A 14,059-nucleotide genomic window follows, 5' to 3' on the forward strand; every position below is an offset into this window, starting at 1 on the left:
CTGGTCCTGGTTGGCCGGAGATGGCTAGCCACTCCCTTTGCCCCGCCTGTCCTGTCCCAGATAAAACCCCTCGACAGAGTTGTTTCCTCGGCCAGTTCTGGGCTGAGGAGGCATTGCAATAAATCCCTCCTGTTGCACCAGCACTGTCTCCCTCTTTGTCTCCTCTGTCTCGTCGTGACTGACAGCGACCAGCCTGCCCCTTTTTAGGACAAGGACTCACTGGAGTCAGCCCTGTTTGCCAGCATACAGGCTGACCCTCAGTGGCCGGTGTCCGCGGTGCCCGAGCTAGCCGGTGGTACGGACCTGAGTCCGCAGCAGGCACCGTGACAGCGGTTTGGCGCCCAACGCGTGGCCCTAAAAAAGGGACTTTTAGTCGCCTCAAGGACCTCGCGGACAGGACTGGCGGAGCTCTGAATAGGAGCAGAGACTCCTTGAAATCATCCTTGGACGTCCCGCCGCCTCCGGTCGAGCAGCCTCTACGGAGGAGCACTCCCGGAGGAAGGGAAGGTAGCCGGTTTCGAGGCACTCAGAAGATGGTCTTCCCTCAACGGAGGAGTTCCTGACACCAGGTTTTCGCACCCACACCAGGGATCAGAGATTTAAGATTTGGTAAGTATAACCTCCTTTGCTGCGGGGAGGGTTTTTCAGGACTAAGGTCCTCGGTGTTTTGTGATAGCCCTGAGAGGCTTTGTTAGGTTGCGCAACCCCGGGGGTTGGGTTTTGTGGCCCTTCGCCTCGGTCGGGAAGTCCCTGGTGCTTTCGTTTGTTTGGTTTGTGTCGGCAGTTTTGGTTTAGGCGAGTGTCTGTGCAGCTAGGCTCCAGGCTCGCGAGGCTGTCAGCATTTTCAGGGTTGAGACACAAGGCAGAAATAATTGGGGAGTTGCTGCTCAGCCAGTTTTCGTTAAGTGTCGCGCCCCGAGGGAAATTGTTGCAGCAGTGTTAGTGAATGCAGTTTTAGATTGGGTTAAATGGATTTGGAAGCGCGCGGCGGTTTTGGTTTTAGTTCCAGTTTTTAAGTTTTAACTGGTCTCAGTGATTGCGCAGAGTTTAACATCAATTCGAGAGCAATGGGTGCGTCTCTCTCTGCTGCGCACAAAGAGGTTTTTTATGTTTGTGTCAGACTGTTGGAGTCTGACAATGTTAAGTTTTCCAAGGGCTGCCTCAGGAGGTTGGTCCGTTGGATTTTCCTGCATTTTCCAAATGTTTCCCAAACAGAAATCCACAGCACAAAATTTTGGAGTGCTGTGGAGAGCAAATTATTACAATTAGGAAATGCCAAATATAAAGAAGTACAAAAATTCTCATTTGTTATTATGCAATTAAAAGCAGCAACTAAGAAATTGGAAATGCAGAAAAGTCCGCGGACGAGACAGTCCACCCCATCTCCCCTTTCCCCCAGTCCCAGACCCTCTACCCCGAAAAAAGGAATTTTGAAGAGAGCGGGGACCCAACGGTCTTCTAGCTCAGGCTCTCTCCAAAATTCCCGATCCCCCAGCCTCAGCAGTCTTGGCCAGACTGCTGGGGACTCCTTGGGACGACCTGGCCAGGCGGCCCAAGGATCTCACCCTTTCCATCTTTCCCCATCCTGCAATCCTAAAGTTAAATTAAATTTAAGTGCGTCACACCGTTTACAAAATGGCGGCTGTGATGCACAAGATGGCGACTACTCGACCTCGTGGTCGTCAAACCCTTCTTCTTCCCACAACCCCTTCTGTCCCACTCCCCCTCCCTATCCTCCCAACCCCTTCCTCTCCCAAACCCCTCCCACTGCCCCTCCCACTTCCCAAATGTTCCCGCCCACTCGCCCTGTCCATCGACCCGCCCCCGAGGTGGAGTCCAGCGCATCCCCCCGCCCCGGAAGGAGGCCATCTTCCCACCCTGGTTCCCACGCCCTCTCTTCCGGTTCCCACGGTTCAGAACCGGAAGACAAGAGCGATGGCGAACCGGAAGTTGCTCTCTCTGCTGCGTCAGTCACCTACCGCAGAACACGCGGTGGTGACACAACCAAACCCAATTGGCATCCTTTCTCCCAGAACATAATTAGAGATTTATGCAAGGCGCACAAGGATTATGGCAGAGAGAGTCCATACTTCCGAGGCCTTCTTACCGCGGACCTTGCAGGTGTCACAGCCGTGCCTGCTGACTCCACTGGCTAGCTCGGGCACCGCGGACAGCCTCAAGCCTTCCCTTCACTGTGAATTGCAGTGCTCATGAATGGGGGCAAACCAACAGCCTTTCCTGGGCAAGCTGCTTCTGTTCTGGGGGATCATGCACCACAAATGGGAATTTAACTTACTCTCTTTTACAGGGGTAATAATTTCTCATTAATATTTTGGATTTGTTACAGTATGAATTAGTCAGAGTTTATTCTTTATTAGGGCACATAGCAGTGGTTTCTCCTGTGGCATAATACCTGACAGAATGATTCCAAACCATTCAGTCATCCACTCACTGATTTAAAAGTAGTTAGTAGTTATTACAGTTACCTGTAACCATGTTTTCTCTGAAGAAAATCCTTATGAGTAAACAGTAACAAAAAGGGTTCCTCTTTACAAATTTTTACTTTGAACTTTGTACCTAAAACACATTGAAGAACTCAGAGCAAAAAAATCAAAGCTTCCAGGTCATGCCACCTCAACTCTTCTGCACTTGCAGGAACACGTGACATATTTTTTAATATATGTTGTCTAAGGACTGAAAACCTCAACACTTCCTAAAAATATTTAGGGTGCTTTACTGTTAAGGAGTACCTTGAGGGCAGGTAGGTTCAGTTGTGTCCTGGTGGGGGGAAATGGCTGAAGTCCCAGGCATGAGGCCATGAACTGGCAGCAGCCCCTTGTTAGGACCCTCTGCCTAACACAGGGTACAGGCATTGCAGTGCTGGCCATGGAGGGGCACCCAACAAACAGCAACAAAGCCCCTGACCAAATATCACCCTTGGACCAAAACGAAGGTGTAAGGAGTGTGAAAAGCACATGATGATCTGGTATACAAACTATAATGGTACAAAACCCTGGTGATTCCTTCCTTCAGGTTCCTGTCCCCACCCAGGCACCCAGCCTGAGCTGTTATCATGTTGCTGCACCATAATTATATTACTTAAAAGAACCAAACATCTGAGACTCAGCTATGGGATATCTTCTGCCAAGACTGTGAAGGAAACCTGTCTGATTGCATGAGAGTGGTGTGTGTGGGGAGTCAAGCAGGGCCACTCCACTATAAGGGGGCTTTGGTTGCAGCAGCAGAAGTCTGGAGTGGAGGGAATGTAACTGCCTCTGGCTCCTGGATGCTCAGAAACTTTCCTTAACATGACAAAGTTCTTGGCTCTTCCATTTTGGCATCCCTTCTAGCTCACTGAGTAAGAGCACACAAGCCAGATTTGCAAGCTAAGTGATAGAGTTTAGTTTGTTAAAAGAAAGGAATTTTAAAGCCTTTTCATCAGACTATTGTCCCTATACACTTTGTCTTTGCTAAAACTGCTTTTTATGCTAATGATACATTTCACTTGCTACTATCTAGATTCTAACAGGTCAGAAACATGTAAAAGAAGGTATAAATTTATGACAACCTGTTTCAACTTACATTCTTTGTTACTTGTTTCTATTTTTACTCTCTTTCCTTCTCACTTAAGTTATTAATGTCTGCTCCCTTTTAGTCAATCTTGCCAAAGGAGCAGCTGTAAGTCTGCTAGTAGGATGAAAGCTACCAAGTCAGGACAAGTTTAACCAGTTGTATTTTCAACTTATTTTGCCATCTAAGAAGGAAGTAGTAAATTTACTTTACTTTCACATTAGATTCCCTTAGACTTACCACTAACTTTTCACATTTCAGTCTAGAATTTAACACTAGACCTGGGCCTTCTCCCAGGCCAAAAAAACCCACAAAAAAACCAAACCAACCAACCAAACAATGCACCAAAAAAACCTACCACTTAAAAAAAGAAAAGGAGGGCAATATAAACTCCCACAAGATTCTCTCCCTTTTTATTTTGCTGTTATAGTCAGGCTATCACCCAGTCCTACCCTTATGGTATTGCGCAGGTTCAGATAATACAGAGTAAAACCTGTTCAGGGCCTTAAAGCCCATTCATGAATGGAGATTAAAAATAACTAGAACAACAAAATGGAAATAAACCAACTTGCATAAGAAGTGTGCATTGTTAAGTATTTTTCAGTTTCTGACAAAGGAGATAATTGTTCACAAATACTTTCAAGGAAAAATTTTTTACAAGAAATGACCTGTGTTACATGTGAGAAATCACAAACATCCACACATGCAACTTAGGTAGAAAATGTGGTCAATAACTTGACAATAAACATTGTCAAATTCTGAACATCCTCTGGTGAAGCTTTTTTTTGCAACGCTGAAGTTGCTACATTATGTTCTTGGATAAACTGGATCAGAGAAATCTCTCAAGCAGGAACACAGAGTTATTGCTTAAGAATCAATTGACTAAATATGTTCTACGCAGATTTTACACTAATTTGTTCTTAATATTGCTCTTTTGAAGCTGTGGAATTCGTATGCAACAATACAAATATTAACACAAGATGAAACCAAATGGCATATTACACTGAGCCAGTCAGAGGATACCAATGGATGAAATAAACCCTCAAATCAAGATTGCATATATTCCTAGAATTTGACCACTTCACTGCTTTGAGGATAGCTTTCATAAGTACATTTTTTCAATTATGATCATTTTTTCCAAGCAAAAGTGACCACTGAAAGCAAGCATAGTGGTCAGCTGGCGACAAACATTTGATGGGAAAAAAGGCCGTTCTAAAATCATAACAATCTAATTTGCCTAATGCATCAAACCCATAAGAGCATCTAGTATAAAGTCAGGAAACAAGCTTAAGCATATGCCACCAGGCCAAAGATATTGTGGGCAAGGGGAAAAAAATTTGAATTCCTGGATAAATACCTCTTTCAAATCTCTGGAGAACAGCTAATGCAGGACACAATACTACACATTACCATAGTATTAATACAAAATACTAAATATTCCCTAAAGTAACTAGTATTCCAGGAGAGATCACAGAACTCTAGAAGGTGAATTAAGAAATAAAAATAACAAACTAGAAGTCTGTGACCAGGGATTTCACTTCCAATCACCAGCATAACTATACCAACTGTAACTACCCTGTTGCTTATGTAAGTGCTGGTGGGTATGTGAGGGTGGAGGTAACATGACAGAGTATGCATCTTTCCTCAGCTTCTGGACTCTAGGAGTTCAAGATTAATTCAGTTCCACACCTAAAGTTATTTAGTGCATATCTCCTTATGAGAGAACGGGAGAAAAAGCATTTTGTGCCAAAGAAGCTCTGTGCTACAACCTATTATTCCCACATTTCTTCAAATGTATTGACATGGCACCTTTGGTATGAACTAGGGCACTGGATTAGCATTATGTGTTGCCACCCAAACTAAACACAGCACGTGTAAGAGCCTCCAGGAAGACTGTTCTGACTAAGACAAGGTTATATGTTTGGAACATACCCAGAAGCCACAGCCAGCAAAATTAATTGTTTTCTTTTTAGCCTAGCGAGTTTTCTACTGGAATTTCCTTTCAGTGTTTCCTGATGAAGTGCCCTGGTCATTCCTTCTTAAGAGTAGCAAAATGAAAGGGTAACCATTTTAGGCACTCCCCAGTTCGGACAGGATAAAGTGACTGTGTGCATGTGTGTGTGTGTGTTCTTTGTATGTGTGTGTGTGTCCAAGATTAGCACACATTCTGATATTCTTCCATGTGTTCTAAACAGAAAAACCACTAAAATAAACAAGCTGTTCTCTACTGCAGTTTTCTGCAGCCAAACTCTACCCTTAAGTGTCTTCCCCTTTAGTGTGTTCCCCTTAAATGTAAATTTGTCCCAAAGAAGCAAATAATAAACTTCACAGCACAATTGGCTATCATGTATTTCGTTTATATAACTCTACAAAAAACATGTTAGAAAGTTCCAAAACCGTAGTGTTGCCTTCTCTGCTGCTTCTTTCCATCTGAGAAAAATTCTTTGGTTAACCACAAGTGCCATAAAAAGCAAAAATATTCCTATTCATCATTACCTGCCTTTTAAATTTTTTCCTAGTACAAAGCTAGCTTTTATCTCCGTTTGGCCATTCACTTCCTAAGGTGCCATCATTGGGAAATGCAATTACTTCTTTCAGATAAAAGTCCCTCACAATACTGTGGACTTCGGTATCAAAGAATCATGGAAAGCCCTGGGATGGAAGGAACCCTAAAGATCATCTAATTCCAACCCCACATACCCCACAGGCAGGGACACCTTTCACTAGGCCAGGTCACTCAGGGCCCCATCCAGCCTGGCCTTGAACACTTACAGGGATGGGGCATCAACACCTTCTCTAGCCAACCTGTTCCATTGCATCACCACCCTCTGAATAAAGACCTTCCTTATATAAACCTACTGACTGTTAGTTTAAAAAAAATCACTCTCTCTTTTTTTAAGTCCCCTTCAAGTCCTGGAAGGCTGCAATGGGGTTTCTCTGGAGCCATCTCTTCTCCAGCCTGAACAATCCAAACCTTTCAGCCTGTCTTTGTAGGAGAGGTGCTCCAGCCCTCTGATCAACCTCCACCCCTCCACCCTAAAAGTGCTCCGCTCTGTCCAGGCATATATCTGGCTCTCCCAAGTCTTCAAAAGCTTTTATCTACAAATGAAATCTCCTTTTAAGAAACTACAGTATCAGACAGAAATACATCAGTGGGCAGACGGCAAAGCCAGGCGCATGTCTGCGACTGAATATCTAAAAGCAGCAGTGGAGTGTCATGCTTCATTACGAGTCTGCATGCAGTAAAAACAACTCAGTTCTGCCAAAACTTGAGAAATACACTTTTTTGAGATACTCTGCTTGAAAAATAAATTATATTTCTTTGCCAGAACATATCAAAGAGACAAGTTCATCAAAGGGCTCAAGATTAAAGATTTGTACCCTTTTAGGGTTTAGCAGGGTACACTACAGTTTAAAAAATGGAGGCAAAGCAGAATTTAATCAGCTACTGTGCTGTAAGTCTACTAACTGAGCCTCACTCAAAATGCCATTTATTTTGTTTGGAGAATATAAAATCTCTACTTGGATCCATAAATATGATTAGCCAGGCACTTTGACAGCTACTTTACCACAGCAACCAAGTTTCCAACTAGGCCATAAACAACGTATTTGGCCTTTTCATGCATAATGGCAAAAGTCAAAGAACAACAGTGAACTTCCATAAAATCAATTCCCTTGCTAAGACTTTAAATGAGACCTTCTTTTCATAGATGTTCTGATGGATAAGCTCTGTACAGAGCAGAAAACATTCAAAGACACTCTCTAACAATAAATGAGATAGTTGCCCACCCAATTATATCACCTAACAGCGTGAGAAGGAAGGGGGGGGGGGGGGCGGGGCGGGAAAGTAATCTCTAAAAACCTGTGAGGATGGGCAGAGGGGATTGCTGGACAAAACCTCTACCTTTCAGCTCACAGCTGAAAACCTCCCAAAGGCCTCAAGACACAAGCACCTTTGGGCCACCACACAGCTCTATAGCTACACTGTGCAGCAAAAAGCTCCCAAATAGTTAACAGTATCTGTACAGTAGCTAATACAACTTGCTTTCCCACTTAGCTGTACTACTCGCCCTTACAGATCTCACAGCACTACTTGCAGCGTGGGTCCCCCCCACCCCTGAAAGGAGGCATATTTGGCAGCTTGATTTTGGTCGTATTGGGCAGGACAGTTTTTAACTGGACTATAAGCTAACCCCTGAAAGATAATCTTCTTTGTTCTTGGTGAACCTTGTAAAAACCTTTGAAAAAGCCCAAGATAACTCCATGATCATTAAAAGTATTTAAATCTTGAAACAGTAAATGCTCAGCTCAAAGATGTCATTGACTCCTAATACTACTCCTTGTATTCCTAAATCCATTTACTTAAGAGGTGATGAAAAGAGTTATGTAGCTGACCACTGCTCTTCCCTTGCCCATATGAGCAGGAAAAAATGTAGCTTCTCTTCTGGCTGATTTTTCAAGGTGAGACATCAGCTCTAATCAGTGCCAGACAGAATTTATGCAAAAAGAGATGATTGATCACTTTACAGAATAAGGTAACAGAAAACACTACTTACTAATTTTTATTTGTATTTATGTATTAAAACATTTATTTTGCACTGCTGAGGGGAGGCAGGCTGTCCTAATAGATTATCAGTGGACTTTGCACAGTTTTGGAAAACAGGACTGTTCTGTAAAGCATGCTTCTTGTAAATAAACCCCTGTCTGTGCTTCATGATCACCCCACTTATCCCACAGCCTTTTAAGGCTGCATACATGTAATGTCTGCATCTGGCTGGGCCTAACAGTTTCTCCAGTTGGCTCTGCAAAAGGGTGAAATGAAGTTACGTAAAACAAGTAAAAAGAACAAACCCAAAGGCATCATCTCTGCTCTTGGTCTTAGTGCTGAATCTCACTGCAGTCATCATTCCTGGTAAAACTACCCAGCAGCTTTAGTCTTGCAGTGATGATAAACTTTCTACTACAGGCTGGAACAGTTCAGCATTCCCTTTGTCTGCAAAGTGGTCCAAATCCTATGAAATTCCAGATAATCATGACCAAATTTTCACTGTTGTTGTTGTGGGAAAAGCAGTCTCTGCTTCAATTGTTATCTCTATCCTGTAATACTACCAGGCAAATCTTTACGTAGAGATATTAATTCACAGTCAGACAACTCTCAGAAGAAAGCATATGATCAAGGTGACACCATCTCTACATCTCATGTGACAGAGTTCAAATGCTTTGTTACCCAATCCCTAGGAAAAAGCTAGAGTACTATGAATCAAAAAGAAAGGACTTCAACATATGCAACCCCCTCAAATGAGATCAAATAGGTATAGAGGGAGAAACAAACATGACCACAGACCTTGACTGAAATAACTGAGCACTAGAGATCAAGTTTGTGTGAGGTCAGCAGCCTAGAGTATCTTTAAAAGCAAGTGATGCATGGCAGACAAAGACCAGAAACACACCCATAAAAATACATATTTTTGGCTACAGAACTCAGCAAAGAACAAAGCACAATTGTGCAATTTGTGTTGAAAGGTGGTGTTTTTTTCCAAACCTGTCAGTGCAAACTCTAGCTCTTCACTTACACACCTTTATGCAAAGGCTGTTACTTCTTAGCCCCATCCTCCCATAAGCTATGTCTGGATCCATTAAGAATTAATATTATGACTTACATGAAAACCACCAAGAAAAAGATCTCTGGAAAATATAAATGCAGTGTCTAGTTTAATCATGTGGCAGCACTGCTGTTGGTGTCTGCAGCTATTAGAGCATTCACTCTGCACACAGACAACAGTGACTGCTAGCATAGGCAGCCCAGCTGGCTGGCCTACAGTGGGGTAAAAAAACCAGATGGTGCTTCTTTAGTAAATGCAGGAATTCTTAAAGGAGTTTTCAACATGACCACCATTACACCTTTGTGATGAATCAAGGAAGATGTGTTTTGATCCTGCATAAATGTGCAGGCAACATGTGCTTTGGTATCTCTGTAAAATTCTCATCCTATACACTGCTAAACCTATCCTCAATAGTAGGAGAGCCCATTTAATCATGGGCAGTTATCAGAGAAGGGAAACAATGTTTCCTCAGAATCACTGCCTTGATCACAGCACCTCTTAAGCCCACTGCCCTAGTCTCCTGAACACCATCAAATGAGTGTAGTTGCCATGAGAAAATTCTACATTTCAGCTGCAGGCCCAGATATTAAGGAGACACTTCTACAGCCTCCAAATCCACTTGGTTTTTCAGCCTTCTCTGATTCTATTCTCTTCTGCAAACTCTGCTTCTTTTCCTCATTTTCCCACCATTCTTTATACCAAAAAACCCCAAATCCTTTTACAAAAGAGACGGAAAAAAAGCTAACCAGATTTAAACTTTGCATCCTTGTACTCCAGCAAAACTGACAGACAGTTGTCACACAAGGTACTCATCTTCTCTAAATAGTTTTATCCCCACTGAAGGAGAGAAAATCTTTAGTGGCAGCACCATCATCCCCAGAGAGCTGGAAGAAGAATGGTCCAGCAGTAAAGCACCTCCTAAGAGACACAAGGGATCAGCTAGGTATTGACATGAGAAAGCCTGGGGTGCTACTGAACTTCTCAACTAACAGCCATGTTCTACTCAATGTATCAGTCAAACCTTCAAAAGTTGTTTAAATTAAGACAATTCAGCTTTTGGAGATGACACCTGAGGTTCTGTCTGTATTGGTTTTATTACCCACGTACACTAAAGAAGTTTTCTTAACTAGTAATCATCAAAAAGGTTCCAGTGAGGATAGGCAATTTTGAAACAAAGTTATAAAAGAGTCATAAAACCATATCACTCCTCTACAACCCTATGCCCACTACAAAACCAAAGCATTTTAAAGTCCCAAAGCATTTCCATTTCATTCTCTGTTCTCAACCAGAAAACCATGTTTTCTCATGAACTACCACAGCCCTAGCAACCTGAACTGTAACTTGATAGTCTGTCCTGTACACGATGAAGATCCCAGCTACATGTACCCTACAAACCTTCTGAGATCCACTTAGTCACACAGATGAGAGGAAATACAGACTTTATTAGTCAAATTCAGTAGCAGCAACAAGAAAGTAGCTACTATCCTGAAAAGAAATCACAAAGAGGAAATGAGTCATGCTCAAAACATGGACACTTATCAATTGCAAAACAAATGTCAGTTTATTTGCAGACTGCAACTCTTAGTGCTCAGTTTTGCTGGGGTTTCTTGAGATCAAATCTATGAAAAATTGCAGGCAGCTTGTAGTGATCTGTTTTTTCAGTGGTTTTTCTCAGTCCTTTTATTTTGTGCCTCTAGCATACTAGAATTACTTGTTGATAAGACAATATCATCCAGCAAGGCCTGGAAAAAGTTTTCATTTAACTAATTTAACCCACAGAATTCTGCTGCATTCCATTTGGACTGGAGACCTTGTCTACCCAGCAGAGTTTGTCAAGTTAGCACATGAGGTCACACACAAGTCCAAACAGCTTCTCTATTCTTCATTACAGGCAGTCCAGAATTGACATCCTGGTGCCACAAAGGGTGACATCCCTTTGTGACCATTGACACAAATAAACAATAATAACAAGAAAGTATTGAGGATGCAACTACGAACAACTCCATTTGCCATGCAGAAGAATTCATCAGACATACGGTAAATAAAAGAAAAAGGGGGAGGCTTAATTAAATATTTGTATATTTTAAGTCTACATATTTTTAAGCACCCATTCCATTACAAATATATGCAGTTAAGGAGAACTCCAGTTGGAGTTTGTGGAAGAGTTTTTTGTTTGCTTGTTTTCCAGGGGGTTTGTTCACTAGCTATTACTTAAGGATATCAGTGATTATAACCCATTTCCACTCCTTCAGAATGTGCAGGGCTCTTTTTGATGGTTCTAGTGTCATGTAGTCTTGTGGATTACATCTTTTCCAGAAAAGCACAGGGATTATCTTTCTCCACTAGTTGGTATTCTCCCTTAGAAGATTACCTGCTATTCTTCCAACAGTGAAGAATGGCTGCTTACATCACATAGAAAACCAGTAGCCTTGTTTGTTAAACAGCTATTTTGCTTTAAGTTGTTGGTATTTTTTAACATGTTTAAATGTTTCACTTGCCTATAAAAATCCAATTTCCCAGGAATTTTCCAGAAGAACAGTTTTTACCTTTGGATTCCCAAAATTAGCTACAAAAGTCACAATAATTTAAAGAGTTTCTTGGGCATATATAGCTCTTTAATGAATTCTGTGTAGTATCCAAAAACTACAAGAGCTAGTGTGAAAGAAATCATTATTGGGTTAAGATAGGCACATGGCTCTTTTTGATCCAAACTCAATAAACTGAAGTCTAACCAGATGTGTTCATTGGAGAAAGACCAGGATTAGTAAATTCAGTGATACATTTTCTAAGTAAAGGTAATCTTATAGGCCTACATTTTCTTTAACAAGCTTTTCCACAGCAGAAAGCAATGGTTGTTCCAGAAACAAAACAAAACCCAAAAAACCCACACAACAACAACAACAACAACAAACCAACAAAACAAAAAACAAAACAAACAAATAAACAAACAAACAAAAACCAACAAAAAAAACCAACACGTGGAAGATATGTAGTTTCTCCACAGAGATCCACACAATTTACCAGAACAGCATTTTCTCCTTGGTTCCCTTATTTATTTTATTTTCTCTCAATAGTAATGCACAAAATGTTGATAGAATCACAGGATGAATTCAATCTCCCATTCTCACCATTTTTAGGAACAAAAAAGCTTCCTGGAAAAGTTTATACATTTAGAAAAATCTGGATTTGCTGTATTCTCAGTGCCATCAAAATTTAGGTCACATTTATCTATGGGAAGAAGTCCTTCAGTAAGGACTGGTGATAAAGATCAGTGTTTGTAAGACATATGTGGTTGAAAAGATAAATGTCCTTCCTATGTAATTTTAAAATCTATTCTATACATTTCTAGCATAGAAGAAAATTGTTGTGCTTACTCTGAAAACAATGGCACCTGGGTGACATTTTTTCAACACCTGCTCAATGAGGACAACTACAGTCCTAGCAAGCTCGAGATGAAGAGTTTGTCACAGAAAAAAGAGAACCTTTCTATGTCTCAGTCTGGAAAGCACTCTGTATCCCTAGGACCATGACACACGTGAAATTAAGTTATCCCACTGCTGTTTATCTGTTATCCCAGAAAAAAATCCACAGGGCTCTTCAAATCCAAGAGCCGAATTACTTCATTGCAAGCCCCACGTTATCCTGCCATTCCCATGCAGATTTTATCACCAGTCTTTTATGCACTCAGACCTTAAACAAAACTAAACACTAAACCTGCTGTTCCTAATAAAACAAGATGTTGTCTCCTTGGGACTAATACCTGTAGCAACAAACTAAGGCAAAAGGAGAAAGAGAGAAATAGAGAAATGAGAGAAGGGAAGGAAAGGGAAGTTCTGGGAAGCTCCGGGAAGGGAAGTTCCAGGAAGGGAAGGTGCGGGAAGGGAAGGGAAGGTGCGGGAAGGGAAGGGAAGGTGCGGGAAGGGAAGGGAAGGTGCGGGAAGGGAAGGTGCGGGAAGGGAAGGTGCGGGAAGGGAAGGGAAGGTGCGGGAAGGTGCGGGAAGGTGCGGGAAGGGAAGGTGCGGGAAGGGAAGGGAAGGTGCGGGAAGGGAAGGTGCGGGAAGGTGCGGGAAGGTGCGGGAAGGTGCGGGAAGGGAAGGTGCGGGAAGGGAAGGTGCGGGAAGGTGCGGGAAGGGAAGGTGCGGGAAGGGAAGGTGCGGGAAGGGAAGGTGCGGGAAGGTGCGGGAAGGTGCGGGAAGGTGCGGGAAGGTGCGGGAAGGGAAGGGAAGGTGCGGGAAGGGAAGGGAAGGTGCGGGAAGGGAAGGTGCGGGAAGGGAAGGTGCGGGAAGGTGCGGGAAGGGAAGGTGCGGGAAGGGAAGGTGCGGGAAGGGAAGGTGCGGGAAGGTGCGGGAAGGGAAGGGAAGGGAAGGGAAGGGAAGGGAAGGGAAGGGAAGGGAAGGGAAGGTGCGGGAAGGGAAGGGAAGGGAAGGGAAGGGAAGGGAAGGGAAGGGAAGGGAAGGGAAGGGAAGGGAAGGGAAGGGAAGGGAAGGGAAGGGAAGGGAAGGGAAGGGAAGGGAAGGGAAGGGAAGGGAAGGGAAGGGAAGGGAAGGGAAGGGAAGGGAAGGGAAGGGAAGGGAAGGGAAGGGAAGGGAAGGGAAGGGAAGGGAAGGGAAGGGAAGGGAAGGGAAGGGAAGGGAAGGGAAGGGAAGGGAAGGGAGAAAGAGAGAAAGAGAAAAAGAGAGAGATTGAACATTAAAATAATGTATTTTCCTGGCACCAGGTCTTGAACATGGCTCAGACTGACAAATCATGCCAAGCAAGAAGTTCTGAACTTCTACCTATCAGGAAATCAAAAATCTGAAACCAAAGCAACACCACTTTGATTGGTTGAATAACTTTTTTAAGAGTGGAATGTAGTAAGGCCAAAATAAGGAAGGACATGAATGAAC

The 14,059-nt window shown here is 42.9% G+C and overlaps 1 protein-coding gene and 1 long non-coding RNA gene across 3 annotated transcripts in view; one reads left to right on the top strand and one right to left on the bottom strand.

Moving 5' to 3' along the window:
* The window catches only part of ITGA9 (integrin subunit alpha 9), a 241,550-nt gene that overhangs the window by 166,840 nt on the left and 60,651 nt on the right, over positions 1-14,059 (bottom strand). The window lies entirely within an intron of this gene.
* Positions 49-14,057, top strand: LOC134554441 (uncharacterized). 2 transcript variants are annotated; one of them, XR_010081240.1, is made up of 4 exons: positions 49-609; positions 11,065-11,210; positions 12,523-13,044; positions 13,891-14,057. It is a non-coding gene; the product is annotated as an uncharacterized LOC134554441 (long non-coding RNA). The 2 variants fall into 2 exon arrangements; XR_010081238.1 differs by lacking the exon at positions 13,891-14,057 and having other exon boundaries at positions 54-609; positions 12,523-13,200.

The sequence above is a fragment of the Prinia subflava genome, chromosome 1 (assembly GCF_021018805.1).
Source record: "Prinia subflava isolate CZ2003 ecotype Zambia chromosome 1, Cam_Psub_1.2, whole genome shotgun sequence".
NCBI lineage: Eukaryota > Metazoa > Chordata > Aves > Passeriformes > Cisticolidae > Prinia > Prinia subflava.